At 48.6% G+C, this 15,364-nt stretch overlaps 1 protein-coding gene and 1 long non-coding RNA gene across 7 annotated transcripts in view; one reads left to right on the forward strand and one right to left on the reverse strand.

Annotated features, from left to right (window-relative positions):
• The window catches only part of LOC146859144 (uncharacterized), a 51,859-nt gene extending 47,504 nt beyond the window's left edge, over nt 1–4,355 (reverse strand). Inside the window, exon 1 of the long non-coding RNA XR_014979741.1 lies at nt 4,250–4,355. This is a non-coding gene — a long non-coding RNA (uncharacterized LOC146859144). The remainder of the gene's footprint in view (nt 1–4,249) is intronic.
• Nucleotides 1–15,364, forward strand: part of AUTS2 (activator of transcription and developmental regulator AUTS2) — a 2,674,869-nt gene that overhangs the window by 2,313,593 nt on the left and 345,912 nt on the right. The window lies entirely within an intron of this gene.

Raw genomic sequence — 15,364 nt, forward strand, 5'->3', positions numbered from 1 at the left:
ACGGAGGTAATTGGCTGTGGGCACGGCAAATCCGAAACGCAACACATGTGGACATTGAATTGACAGCACACCGATTATCAATGGTCTCTCTACGAGTGCAACGCAGGGTGGAAAGTAGACCGTGATGATAAATCCCCTCGCCTAAGCTCCATCAAGCCATCCCCATCCACAGGAACCAATTCATGGGAACTGAGGAAGTCTACTAGCCCAAGTGTCTTGCAGCCTTACTCTGTATCTAGGTGCATGCCTGTTTCCCTTTAAAGCTAAGCCTGCAGCTGAGTCGTTGTTGGTCACAACACACAGGTTTATGGTGAGAGGAAACGTCACAATTACTCTCTGGAAATCTTCATTACTCTGAGTCTGGTGACATCCTCATGACAGCATGGTCCATGAGTCATTACCTTGGAGAAGATCAAATTACCAATTTGTCAGGAGCTCTTCGGTCTCAATGTGTGTGAATATACCAAGGAGTAACATGGTACCGCCCAGGTATTAAAAAATACGACACAATAAAGGTTGAAAATGAACACATAAATTATGCACCTACCTATGGGCGTGGAAAGCAAAATCTGGTTACCAAGGCAGACAGACAAAACAGGGAGTGATGTGTTTCAAAAGACAGACAATACCTAGCGGGTGACTAGGATTTAAACAAAAATAATATATAAATATAGTGAATTGCCTGTCTCGTAGGCACGGAATCACCTCATGTTCTAGTACAGTGGCAGAAACGGATGACAGGGTGGCCATGAGCAATTGCACATTAAATGCACTATTCATTTTCTACACCCCAACTTCTGAAACTTGGGGGTGATTGGGTTACTTCACCACCCGAGACAGAGACCAACTCCATTTCTGAGTGTAAATGTAAGGTGGGAAGGACATTTGTAATGTTTGTGAATACGCAAAATGTTTTTGCTCTGTTGGTGTTTCTAACATACCTAATGGCCACCTAACCCTACCTTTGGGAATATCCTAGTACCTACTAATTTCGCATACCTTTGACTATGGAATACCAGGCCACCTGGAACATTTTCCTCAGGTATGAATTCCATCGTCAAGCATAAATCTTCATGGGCCCTCTTTCTATGTATCTGGATCAGTCATTTACATTTGCAGATGAAACTGTTACGTTGCTACCGGTTTAATGAGCGAGGATGCAGAACAGCCGAATACGGCCGAATTACTTGGAAAATTTATGAATTTTTGGAACATCATTCTATCCGTGACATTTCAACATTAATAATTGCTTTGATGTAGTCCCATGACAGAGACAAAATGGATTGGCTGGGCCATCGATGTGTTTATTGATTATTGATACAAGCTGCACAAATTGCAAAAGCATGTCCTGATAGTGAAATACTGTATATTTTGTTTTTCAGTATTGCAAGGACTAGCTCTCTCATAGGCTATCATTGGGGCTACATTGTAACATTTTACACTCAATTGGGAAAAGCTAGAAATTTGGAGTTTAGGCTCTCTGAACTCAGAATTTAATAACACAATTTTAGTGTAGGTTGTTTCTAAATTGTGTGTTTGAAAATGGCACTTTTAGAAAATGGGCATTTTCTTGTTTAACCATCTTGTGTGTCTCTGCCTGTTTGTGTATTCACTGTCTGGTTTTGGAGTTATGGGAGCTGGGGATGTGCATTCCCTCTAGACAGTCACAAGGAGGGTTGATGTGTGCCTTGCTTTTCCTGGGTGACTCATAGCCAGGCGGAATAGACCTTTCTGCATTTAGAGTGGTGGGAGGAGTTTTCTCTAGCACCTAAATAGGCTGTGTCTGCTCTGCACAATGCTGTCTCCATCTCCTGTAGTGAAGCAGTACACCAGGGAGGAAAGAACCGGTTTTTACTGAGCTCATTAACCCTTGCAATAAAAACAACAAAGAGAAAATGGGTATAAATATTAGTTCTAAATCCCCAGAACTTTATATAACTTCTGGAATCAAGAGGAACCTCTGCCATGGAAGAAGAGCTGTGAGGAGGAGACTGCGCTATTGAAGTGTGTTGCTTTGCTGGGTTGGCCTGCAGTTGCTGCTTCTGCCAAGGAGAGTACAAAGACTTGAACTTTGCTGTGAACCTATCTTTGAAGAATCTCCAAGGGCTTGTGTGTGCTTGCCTCCTGTTCTGAAGTCTGAGGGGCACCAAGACTTCACCCAGCTTCGCTGAATTCCACTGCTGGGAGTTCTGACATGACAGGAGGTGCCTGTTCCAGGTCTGGGCCTCCAGAGGTTGTTCCTATTGCTGGAGGCTGAAAAAGATTGAAGAAGCCAAGAAAATTGAAGCATCGTTCTACCAGCACCTGTTTTTCGGATGCTGCACTGCCGTGCATGAAGAATTTCCATGCACCGTGGCTGTGCGGCCAAAGAATCGATGCAGCGCCTGTCAGCGGCTGAACAATCCACTGCACACTGAGTCCAGTGCATCGACCTCCGTAGTCCAATATCACCACACCGACTCCAACGCAGGCCCTGCTATGCAGCTGAAAGAATCGACACGTCGTGGGATCGCGGCTGAAGAAATCAACGCAGCACCTGTTTGCCACCGCCGCATCGTCCTGGATTTCCACGCATCGCACCTGTGCTTCAAGTTTCCCTACACATCACCCGCAGACCAGAACGTCTTGGAATCGAAGTATCACTTCCCTCTACAGTCCGGATACAACGCATTTCTTTTCCTGCAGAACTGTTGCATCACCTCCCCAAGGACTCAGAAACTGATGCATCACTCTGGTTTTTTACGCTTTCCCTCCCTGCTGCTGTTTGGCCTTGTGAATTTTGATGCACCTAAAGGTACCTTGTGTTAAATCACACATTCATAGATGTATATGGACAGAATGGATTGAGACCTTTTAAAAGTCATATTTTGAACTGTGTATGTTGGATGTTTGTCATTTTCGTCTTGTTTGGTTTAGATAAAGATTCTTTATTTTTCTAAACTGTTGTGATGTACATTTGTAGTGTTTTCACTGTGTTAATGTGTGTCTGGGTGCAAATACTGCACACATTGCTTTTGGGATAAGCCTATCTGCTCATGCTAAGGTACCAAGAGGGTGAGCAGGAGTTATCTAAAGTGTGTAACTCCCTTATCCTGACTATAAGGAAGGGTTCCTACTTGGACAAAGGTGCATACCTCTGCCACCAGATACCCCCATTTATAAAACTGATCATCACTACAAAATTATTTTTGTTGGATATCTGTTCAGAAAGGATGGAATATTATTGAACATTGGAGTAGACTTCTCTCTATTGATTTAATACTTTTGTGTAAATGTGGGTTTGATGGCATTCAGACCCTTTTATTTGCAAAATAAGTGCTAGGCCTGTGTGGTGTAGTGGTGCCACAACTGCCAATTCACTTGTTGTATTGATTGGACTGAAACGGTTAAGTGTAAATACTCTTCCTTGCCACGCTGAAGGTTTTTCACATAATATAAAATCATAGATAGTTTTTTGAATGGATCCATGCTTTAGAACAGATCTAGTGCAACATCACTGCTATATAAAAAATCCATCCCACTGCCTGATATTTAGAATGACAGCTATATTTACAGAATGCAAAAAAAGTATATCTCGATCATATTACTGGCTCAAGCTAAATAATGTAACATAAATGCTACAAGGGAGTAACTGCAACCTCACTAGGTATTCACAATAATAAAAGAGAGCACTATTAGTTCAGGGCAGCACAGCTTAACTAGCACAATCTGATGCTAAGCCCTGAGATCACCGACTTACACCACTTCAGCTACCTCCAGTGGGCCTACTTCCTCGACATAGTAAAGACGATGTGGCCATGATGCCACTCCTGAATTGTATTTCTCACAGTCCAAGCAAGTCTATTTTGCCCTCCTGACGCTTTCCTTCTATTTTTTTCTCATTTGCTTTGATGACTTGTTTTGTAGTATAATGTTTAGAGTTTTGTTTCACAGGCCCCAGCATCTATTCTGCAGCCCTCCACCACCCTTTCACCCTCTTTACAGAATGTTCTTTGGTTGACATGTTGTTTCAGCGGTTCTGTTTTGTGTTTAGCCATTTTACTCCCACTTTTCATATATATGGACACCTTGTCAAGCTACATCCTCCATCAGTCTATCCGTGCTTTGTAGCTCCCCGTTTTCGCAAGGCTTTTTTCCATTGACGCGTCTCCCAAACTATCTGCCCATCACCACCTTCCACACAGGCCGTCTATACCCCTTTCTGCTTATCATAGCCCTCAAGTTGTATCTGCTGTTATTTTACTCTTACCCTCATGGTACCAATGTTGGTTTTCCATTCTCTCCTTCATTGGTTCCTCCAACCACTGTTGCCATAGTTCCTACTGCTGCCTCTCTCTGATCTGGAGTTCCCATCTATAAACCAGAGCACATACAGAAGATGTAGTTATGCACAGTTTCTCAGCAAAAAACTAATCTTTTTGTTCTGATTGGTCTGAGCAGAGGTGTCTTTTTAAATCAAACTCCTTAAATCCGCCCCACCCTACAGATAAACTCATAGACGAAGCATGGCCAGAATAGACATTTAGAAGCCACACGTGCACAGTAATGAAACTGGTGTGATTTTGGACATACATCCTTCCTTCATGATCCTGTTATAAGTCAAGAAAAACATTGAGAACTGTCATGAGTGAGACTATGCTCCTCGGCTTCAGAGTCACACCATATTAGTGAAGTTGCACTTGTTTTTCTCTTCTCTCTCTTTCCTTTGTGTCATTCTCGTTGCAGGGTGTTCCCATTTTTTGAGTTCGAATTTGATCTGTGCTCCCGACGAAGGTATGAAGCAGTCCAATTTGTGTCAGGTTGCTCGACACCCTCTCACAGTGCAGGAGTAAAGGGTCATTAGCTGTAGTTTGATCTACATATGGATGTTGAGTCCATTTTTCCAGTTCTTGTTTTGTCAAATGTTGAGCCACATTTCAGTGCAGATGGACATGAGAATTGTTTATATCTTCTGTCGGGTGAACTTCTCCATACTTTTTAAATGCAGTTTCATATGTTTGTCAAATAAAGCATTTGTTGAAACACCACACCTAGCAAATAAAATCTTTTCTTCAAATACTCTCACCTCCAATGGTCCTGTGCTCTCCAACCTTAGCTACAAAGGTAGTATAATATGCAAATTAAGTATGGTGAAGATTGAGATAGTGCAGCACATACCTTGGAAGATTCCTATGCCCTATTTGTCTATTAAATATGTTCTGGGGTAAGCCCAACATACAGACATAACTAATCATACTCAGATGCTGTTCCACAAGGATGGAACTTTATATTAACACAATTTTGATTTCGGTTTTCTTTGTAAAATTTAAAATTAGCTCTAGATAAGGCAATTAAACATAATATCAGGGCAAGTCTGGAGGATATGGAGATCTTCGGCAGCCTATTGAGAATTAACAAAAAACCCTTGGCCCCAAAAAAAGTAACATGCTAAAGAAATTGAAAATTTCGCTCTGTGTAAGCTCATGTGATGTGTGTTAGCAAGAATGTATTTTTCCATCTGGCTAAAGTAAAATTCTTATTTGTAAAAGCCTTCCGCTTGTCCTGATAGGGCTCATCTATGCAAATGCTTTTGATTTATCAATAGCAAAAAGAATAGCCATAGACCCAATATTGGACAGCATGCAAGAGTCTAAAGAGTCCATTGTTTCAAGGATGGGATTAAGCTCAGTTTGCTCTTCATTATGCACGAGTGCTTCATTAATAACAACCCTGGCGATCTCAGGAGGAAAATAAATCAGAGTTGCAACCTCTTTGAGAACTCCCAGATTCTCAGGAAAAAGAACGACCTACTGTCTTGCACGTGTTCATTCCTGTGGAAGGAAGTGGATTGGCATGGGCGTAGCTTGGTCAGTAAAACTGGTGGGGTGTGAGCTTCAGATTGTCCAGCAATCATGCTACATTGTAATGTTAAAATACGTTATACAACAAGTGGGGTGCACAAGAGGGGCTTAGGGTCAGTGGAAAGGAAGAGGAATGTGGCTTGGTATAAATGAGAGAAAACATATATATATTTTAAATAACCAACATTTTTAAAGTCTTTACAAAGAGAGACGGTGAGTGTCTCTGTACTTTTTTGTCTGTGTGTGTAAAAATTCCTGGTGACACCCATCAGATATCTCACCATACCCAACTGAAAGCACCTGTATCCAACTATTTAAACACAAAATACGTTTATTAGGGGGGTGTAACACCCCAAACACCCACCCTGAAGCTACTACACCTCTGGGGATTGTGACCATAATTGTGGAAGTCTTTGTCAGAGTTGATTTGTGTTAAGTCTAGTATTTACTCAATAGTGCTTTTTTGTTTGTAATAAGGTCCTGATTACAACCATTAAATTACCCACCATGTTCAAATACCTGTTTGTGCAGGGATCACCATAATAAGTGGTGCAATGTTTATCCCATCTGGTAATTGCCAGGTATGATGTACCATTTGTAGGGCAAAACCTGGAACTGTGAATAATTCTCTCATCCAATAAATTCCAAAACACTTTGGTGTCAGATTTTAATGGTGAGCCATTATTGCATTGGACATCAGCACTGGCTCTTGATAGCACATCTCTTTCTGATAGTTCATTATCCTAAATTTTATATTCACATTCAAAAGCATGTTTACATTTGAAGGCCTACCTTTACATTAGCATAATCTTGAGAAAACTGCAACATTTGGCATAACTTAGGGCCTGATTACAACTTCGCCGGTAAGTGAACTGCTGTTGCTTTTTGGTGGTCTGACCACCCGCTTCCATGGAATCCTACTGCCCAATTACGATGTCAGCTGGAACAGCACATTCAGATCACCATCAACATTTCTGCAACTGCAGCGGTGACAGCAGGGGCGGCCCATAAAGGCGGTCCCACCAAGCTTTCCGCCAGCCAATTTATGACGCCTTTCCGCTGACCTTTTTCTGGCAGGAACACCACCATGCGCCCTAAAATAGTGCCGGGGTGATTGTGCCCTTGTATGATGTCACTGCTGCACATGGAATACCTTAAGGTCATAAAAAATTACTTTAAAACATAAATTACAGCTATGTGAAATAACTTACAGGTAATCATGCAGTCTCATCATTACAGCACCTTTCTACTTCTATTATTGGTTCAGTCATTGGTGCTGGTCTAAAACAGATGCCTGACTGGCTGGGATACATAACCAGTGTGGGCAGTATAGGAATACTGCTCGTTTCCAGTCATCGTGTCCTAGGCGATTGGCGCATTGCAGTCCGGAAAAGCCATGGGCCCTAGTGGCCTTCCGATTGAACTTTACAAATTGAATGCTTCCACGATTGCCTCATACGAATGTATATGTAAAGTGTACAAAGGGGTGTTTTGCCCAAAACGCAGAGATTGGCCAATATTGTTGTTATAGACAAAAAGGGTAAACCCCCAGACCAATGCTGCTCCTTACAGGCCTATTTCCCTTCTAGACCCAGAAGTTACGATTCTGGCCAAAATCTTGGCACGCCGTCTCTCCCCGTTTCTCCATAATAAATGATCCACCCGGATGAATCCGGTTTTATGCCAACTAAAAACACTGCTCTGAACCTTCATCGCCTTTACCGGGTCCTGGGTAGAGCAGTTACAATTCAGGAAGACTCGGTAATTGTGTCTTTGGACTCCAGGATGGCATTCGACATGATCGAATGGCCCTTCTTATTTGCCGCACTCGAGAGCTACGGATTAGGAGACAGGTTCTTATCCTGGGTGCGACTTCTTTACTCGAAGCCGCTGGCCCGAATCACGGTCAATGGAAAACGATCAACAACGTTTGCATTACAGAAGAGAAAGAGGCAGGGCTGCCCCCTGTCCCCCTTGCTTTTTGCCTTGGCTCTGGAGCCCCTGGTGATATGGATCAGGGGGGACCCCCTCATCAGAGGCCTCAATTGGTCGGTTGACTGGATGGACAAGATTTCCCTCTTTGCTGACGATATTCTGCTTTATCTGGCTAGGCCCCATTTTTCTATTCACCGTGTCTACATATATGCGCCCTATTCCAGAAATATTCTGGCTATACCATCAACTGGAATAAATCCCTGGTTTATGTTCTGAGCGGAGAACGACTGGAACTCCCTATGGGCTGCAAGGCCAAGATAGTTACAGACGGCCTAATGTACTTGGGAATGTACGTTACAGTGAACCCAACAGTTTCCATGCTGACGTGCAACACTGGAAGACAGTACCTCTCATCTTATTGGGCAGAGCCGCCCTCTACAAAATGATAATACAAGCAACAATGGGTTCTGTCAGGTCAAATGAATTTTTGTAGTATTAAATATTTAATGAGAAAAAGGTGATTAAATATACATGAACAACTGGAACACAAACAAAAGGACAAATTTGTCTCATTCATAAAGCAAATAATATTTTACTTTATATTTACAAACTCCTTAAATAAGGTCAAGAATTACACGTCATAGCGCGCAACCAAGATGGCCGCGTAGGTGCGAAGCTCCCGAGGACCTCCGCGACCTCCTGAATTAATCCTGATTATATCCTGTCTTTGACGAGGGGACTGTGTCTGTGTACCCGAGCTGAGGCGGCACCCGTTTTCCGTTTTCGAATCGGACCCCGGACACTGGTGGGAGCACCGATCGAAGATTGCGGCCCTCTCCGCGCCGGCCCCCCGGATTGGAGTTGTGGGGCGATCCGGGGACAAAGCGAACAACAACGGCGGGCAGGGCTGGGCGACTCGCGTACCCCGCGCTTTCACTTTCGCTTTTGCGCCCTCCTTGCCCTCAAGCGAGGTAGGGTTGCGGAGCGGGGTGCGGTGGTGTGGCCTTGCCCCTGTGCCCGGCTGACCCGCCGGCTGTGAGTTGTCCTGCGGTGCAGTGGTCAACCACCCCCCCGGAACCCGTGAACTGGTTTATCGGCCCTTTCGAGGAGATTGGCACGACTTTGGGAGTGCGACATGTCCACAAAGCAAGATGGCGACCGGGCCAAGGTGAAATCGACCCGCCGCGGCCCGGCACATCAGTCAAACAGTATGGACCGCTACACCCTCCAGAAGGGATCCCCAGAGGCACAGCGTACATCCCCCGCGGGCCCGGCTGAGGCGTCTGCTCAGCCCGCGGATCTGACCCTCCGGGACGTCATGGGCGCCATTGCCGAAATGAAGGCCTCGGTGGACCAGCGCTTTGATACTCTGGCGCAGAAGATAGACGCGGCCCTGGTGGAGGTGGGCCTAGTGAGAGCCGACTTGTCTAAAACAAATGACCGGGTCGATTCCCTGGCCCACACCACCTTAAGTCTCACTACAGACGTGGCGGCCCTTCAAAAGGAGGTGCACCGGCTTGGCCAGGCGAGCGCCATGATGGACCGTCGATTGGAGGACGCCGAGGGTCGGGCCCGGAGGAACAACGTTCGTATTGTTGGGGTGCCGGAGGGACGGGAGGAGGAGGCGGCAGATTTGTTTGTGGAAGACCTGATCCTCACCCATCTCCAGCCCCGGGGGCTGAGTAAACTTTTTGCGGTGGAACGTGCTCACAGGGTCCCCGGAGGAAGACCTAAGGTCGGAGCTCCGCCGCGGCCTCTCATTGCCCGGATTTTTAACTTTCGGGACAGAGACGCTATCTTGCAGACTTCCAGGCTACAGGGACCGGTCAAGCTTGATAATATGGACGTGAATTTCTACCCTGACTTTACTCCGACGGTCCAAAAGCAGAGACTGAGTTTTCTCGGAGTTAAACGTCGCCTACGGGACATGAACCTTAAGTACTCAATGCTTTTTCCAGCTAAGCTGAGGGTGGAGGTGGATGGTCGCACGCATTTTTTTGACCGTCCCGAGGCGGCTGGGGACTGGTTGGATACTCTGCCTGGGGATCGGGGCCGGGGGGGTGGGGGGGGTGCGGTTGGCGGGTAGGGCGCACCGGATCAGAACTGAGGGGTGAATAGTAGGCCTTGCTCTGGACAACATTTTGGTTACCATTCACTGATCGTGTATGTTCCCCTCCTATGGAGGTCGTACGGGGTCCGTTGGGGGCTTTCCCTCCTCCTCTGGGGGACTAGTTAGTTTTTCATCTATGGGGCGACAGGCACACTGCACTTTGGGGGGGCTGTCTGGGCTCATGCAGGGGTGCAGGGAGGGGGGAGTTCTGTTGGGATGGGTGGGTGGGGGTGGAGTGTTGTTTCTTTGCACCGCAAGGCGAACCCTTTACTTTATTGTTGTTTTTGAGATGCTCTTTGGGGGACGATTGATGGCTTTCATGTATGATGGGGGGTAGGGACCTGACTGTGTTATCATGGAACGTTAATGGACTGGGGGATAGGATTAAGCGTGGTGTGGTCCTGCAGTATCTCAAACGAATTTCACCGGATGTGGTCTTCCTGCAGGAGACACACCTTATAGGTAATTCCTTTCATGCCATGAATCGGAGAGGCTATCGCTTGGTGGCCCATTCGGGCTTCACCTCGGGCTCGCGGGGGGTGGGCATCATGATTAAGAACTCGCTCCCATTGGAGATTGATGAGGTGCGCCATGATGAGAGGGGACGTTACACTGGCTTGGTGGGTAGAATGGAGGGCAGAGTGGTCGTTTTTGTATCAGTGTACGTTCCGCCGGGGTTGCAATCTACCACGTTTGCGGACCTGGGGCGCCTCCTCCTTGACCTCCCGGATGGGCTTCTGGTAGTTGGGGGGGACTTTAATGCGGTGGCTTCAGGGGCTATGGATCGTCATCCCCCCAGGGACCTCCCCCGGGCACAGGCGTGGCTGTCCGGCCTCTTAGATACACTAGGATTGGTAGATTGCTGGCGACTAAAGCATCCCGCTCAGCTGCAATACACCTTCCACTCGGGTGCCCATGGTAGCCTCTCGCGGCTTGATTATATCCTTGTTCCTGCGGCCTATGCTGGGAGGGTGGGAGAGGTGCGCCATTTGGCGCGGGGTATTTCAGATCACTCCCCACTACTGCTGCATCTGGATGTCTTCCCGAGGGGGGAGGGCAGGGTGGCCCCAATTAATGCCTGGTACCTGCGCGACCCCACTATTCGAGCCGAATTGATCAAATCCTTGCAGCGGTACTTTGAGGAGAATGTGGGGTCTGTCCCTTCTGCCATCTCCCTTTGGGAGGCTTTTAAGGTAGTTCTTAGGGGGGAGGCCCTCTCCTTTATCTCCCATGCCGGGAGGCGCGAGCGGGAGGAGGTAACCCGGGTAGAGGCCGAAATTACTGAACTAGAGGGTGCCCTGGGGAGCGGGGTGACGGATGCCACATTGCATGTTTTACACCTCAAGCAGGCGGCCTATAGGGCCCTCGTCACGGAGGCGGCCAGGGGCCTCAGTAGAGAGCAACAGGGGCGACTGTCTGATGTGGGTGATAAGGCTGGTAAATTGATAGCGTGGTTGGATAAAAAGGAGAGAGCGAGTCGTGTGGTTCCGTTGATCGAGAGGATGGATGGTGTATGTGTCACCGAGCCGGACGCCATTGTCTCCTGCTTCGCGGATTATTTCCGCGAGGTATATTCCCCGGTTTCTCCCTGCTCGGAGGAGGATTCCCATGCCCTGCTTCGGGACATCGCGCTGCCCTCCCTTTCGGTGGAGGACAGGGATTCGCTGGACGCTCCTCCCACCTCGGACGAAATTGCCCTTGCTATCCGCTCGGTCGCATCTGGCAAGGCCATGGGCCCCAATGGCATTCCTATCGAGCTGTACAAGCTGCGACCGGATGTGCTGGCGCCCCACCTGCGCGCGATGTTCCTGGCGGCCTGCTCGCGGGGTTCCCTTCCACCGGACCAGCGTCTGGCCACGATCGTGGTGATCCACAAGGAGGGGAGACCCCGTGAGCGGGTCACATCTTATAGGCCTATCTCGCTCTTGAATGCGGAGCCCAAAATCCTCGCCAAGGTGCTGGCCAACCGGCTGGTCGGCGTGGTGGGCGACTTGGTCCACCAAGACCAGTCCGGCTTCATACCCCATCGTAACACGGCCCTTAATCTGCGACGCTTGCACGGGGTGCTCGCGCGTGTCCCGTTCGTGCGGGAACCGGCCATCTTGGCGTCCTTGGATGCCACCATGGCGTTTGATACGCTTGAGTGGCCATACATTTGGGAGATGCTGGCGAAGTTTGGCTTCGGACCGGGCTTCATCAGCTTGGTCAAATTGTTGTATTCCGGCCCATTGGCGCAGGTGGTGGTGAATGGACGAGTTTCGGCCCCATTCGCACTGGGACGGGGTACGCGACAGGGCTGCCCCCTGTCGCCTCTCCTGTTTGCACTGGCCCTGGAGCCCCTGGCGGAGTGGCTGCGGTGGCACCCTTCCATCCGTGGTCTCCGTTGGACCCCCGAGCATGAGGACCGTGTGTCCCTCTACGCTGATGATATCCTTCTATATCTCGCCTCCCCGCGTAAATCACTGATCGTCCTAGTTGATGTTTTGCGCTCATTCGGTCGCAACTCAGGCCTCGTCATCAACTGGGCGAAATCCTGTGTATATGGGCTTGCCGGGGAGGCTCCGGTCCTACCACGGGACTGTCCGATCCAGATCGCCTCCCAGGGGTTTCGGTACCTGGGTATATATATTACTCTGGACCCGGAGGCCCGCTACGAGCGGAATTTGCTGCCCCCCCTCCAGCGCTTGAAAGAGGACGTGGTGCGTTGGCGGCGTCTGCCGCTTTCGCCGCTTGGCCGAGCGGCCTTGTTTAAAATGATGTCGTTGCCGCGCTTTCTGTACGCTCTCCAGAACACTATGGATTTGGTTCCGGCGCGCTACTTCCGAGAGGTGGAGAGTTTGCAGCGTCGCCTGTTCTGGGACGGGAGGCCACGTATCGCCTTGGCTAAATTGACGCTCCCGTGGTACGATGGGGGGGTTGCCCTCCCGGATATTAAACGGTATTACTGGGCCTCCCAGCTAGCTGCGATTAATCATGGCCTTTACGGGCCCGCCCTGAACCCGGCATTTGAAATGGACAAGATGCTCCTGCCCGGTGGCGACTACAATCGGGCGCTTTACTCTGGCGCGCCGGACCCTCGCCTGACGGGACCGACGCATGTCATGGTGCGTGTATGGCACGCGGCTAACGCAGCTATGGGGTGGAAGGACCGTTTGACCCGGGCGTCACCGCTATATGCATCGGCGAGGTTGGGCTCCTTGTGGACCTCGAAGGGCTTCGAGAAATGGGACACGATCGGCATCAGCACAGTGGGAGATCTCTGGACGAGGGGGGGATTCAAAACTTTCGAGATGCTGCAGACGGAGTTTCAGTTGCAAGGCAGTGAGTACTTCCGGTACTTACCAGTCCGCCACGCGCTGGGCTCCGTCTTCCCGGATGTCGCGTCCATTCCGGAGTCTTCCCCCCTGGAGGACAGAGTGCTGGATGGCCATGTCCCAGACAGCACGATCTCCCTTATATACAAAAAACTGATTAACGACCGATCGGGCCTGCTGACTGGCCTCCGCGAGGCCTGGGTTGCCGATGGGCTGGAGTTGGACGACGAGGACTGGATGTCCGCGGTGGCTTCTCCGAAGGAGGTGGCCATCCCGGCTCGCCTTCGCTTCGTCCAGCTTAAGATCCTCCACCGGGTCTATGTGACGGGGCCAAGGCTTCTACGTATGGGCCTAGCTGAGGATGGACTGTGTAAGCGTGGCTGTGGTGCTTTGGCAACTTTCTTGCATATTCTGTGGGAATGCCCAAAGGTGGAGCGATTCTGGCGTGGTGTGCATGAGGTCCTGCGAGTGGTTACGCGTGTCGTGCTGTTGCCTGAAGCGAGGAGATGCTTGCTGAATGTGTGGGAGCCAACTGATTACTCGGTTCCGCAGACGCGGTGGGTGACTCTGGGATACATGATCGCTAAGCGTGACATTGCTCAATTGTGGGGATCCCAGAGGCCTCCGGCGGTGTCGGCCTGGAAAGAACACATGGATTGGTGTATGTTTCGTGAAAAGGTGGTGTATGTTGCGAGGGGTAAGCCTGGGGCGTGGGTGAAAATCTGGGGCCCCTGGAACGCCTATCGCGGGGGTATTTGCGAGCCGCCGCTGCTGCCGGCTGCTTCACCAGCTCCGTCCCCCTAGCCGACCCCCTCCCCCAGCCATGGGCACGTGGTTCCCCAGTCCCTGATCTGTTCTCATTCCCCTCTTCAGAGTTTGGCGATTGGTTGGGGTTCCCCACTTAAGGAGCGCGTGCTGTCACTTGGGATTGCGGGTTGCCTTGCGGGTGTGGTTGTTTTTGTGTTGTTGTGTTTTGACAAAAGGAAACCGTATTGTTGGTTTGGAGTTATGTGGCCTGCACTACTGATATCTCCTGATTTACCCTTTTTGCACCGCCAAGAGATTTTTCTGTATGTATGTCATATGCTACTGCTACTCTAGCGGCCGGCCAGACGGTTGTAGGCCCATACTTGTAACTATTTGAGATTGTAATAAACGGTTTCAAAAAAAAAAAAAAAAAAAAAAAAAAAAAAGAATTACACGTCATGAGAGGGAAAAGGCTGTCTGATGATTCAATTTAAAAAAGCGGCGCATGTGGGTGTGATTATAGTGACAGAGTGAGTGAAGTGACAAAGTGACAGGATCTGTGTATTATACAACAAGGTGAACTGATACTGTACATGTATTTACAAAAGGAAATATTGAAGACAAGGTCCAATTACACATCAAATAACGGCAGTCACCCTGGCTTTATAAATGAATTACATAAATTGGTGTGCTAGGGGACCTAATGCATGGACAAAAAACCATCTGCCCTACAGAATACACCCTATTTGGTCCCACCACAACACTTTAACGCCATTGAGTCAGAGGTACGCACTTTGCTTTGGAATAATGGTACCCCTCGAATAGCCTTGGCCAAACACACAAAAAGTTGGTATGATGGTGGTATAGCCCTGCCAGCAATTAAAAGTTATTATTGGGCCTCTCAACTAATAGTTCTCAATCATTGGGTGCATCGATCAGGGACAGATCCTGCTTATAGGAAGGACAGACACAATATGCTCCCTGGCAATTATCCAAGGGCATTGTATGAAGGGAGGAAGCATGTACCAAAATACACTCCTACCTCTACCACAATTACTCTATGGCACACTCAAATCGCCGCCGTGGGGTGGAAGGATAAAATCACGTAAGTCACCCCATTGCTCAATTCAGGCTAGTCGGGAATGTTATCGACATGACCCGGATTTTTCAAATGTGACTTGATAGGTCTCACGAGGGTGGGCGATTTATGGGCGGAAGGCAAGGTGATCCCGTTCAGTGATCTCCAATGGGATTATCAACTACACAGCAGAGAAACATTTAGATGCCTTCAAGATCGCAGTGCATTACAAAGTGCTATACCCAAAGATACAGACCTACCGGTCTCCTCGCCCCTAGAGGACAGATGGCTAGATGATTACCTCCAAGAAAAAGCCATTTCGTTGACATATCGTAAAACA

This window comes from Triturus cristatus, chromosome 3_2, assembly GCF_964204655.1.
Source record: "Triturus cristatus chromosome 3_2, aTriCri1.1, whole genome shotgun sequence".
NCBI lineage: Eukaryota > Metazoa > Chordata > Amphibia > Caudata > Salamandridae > Triturus > Triturus cristatus.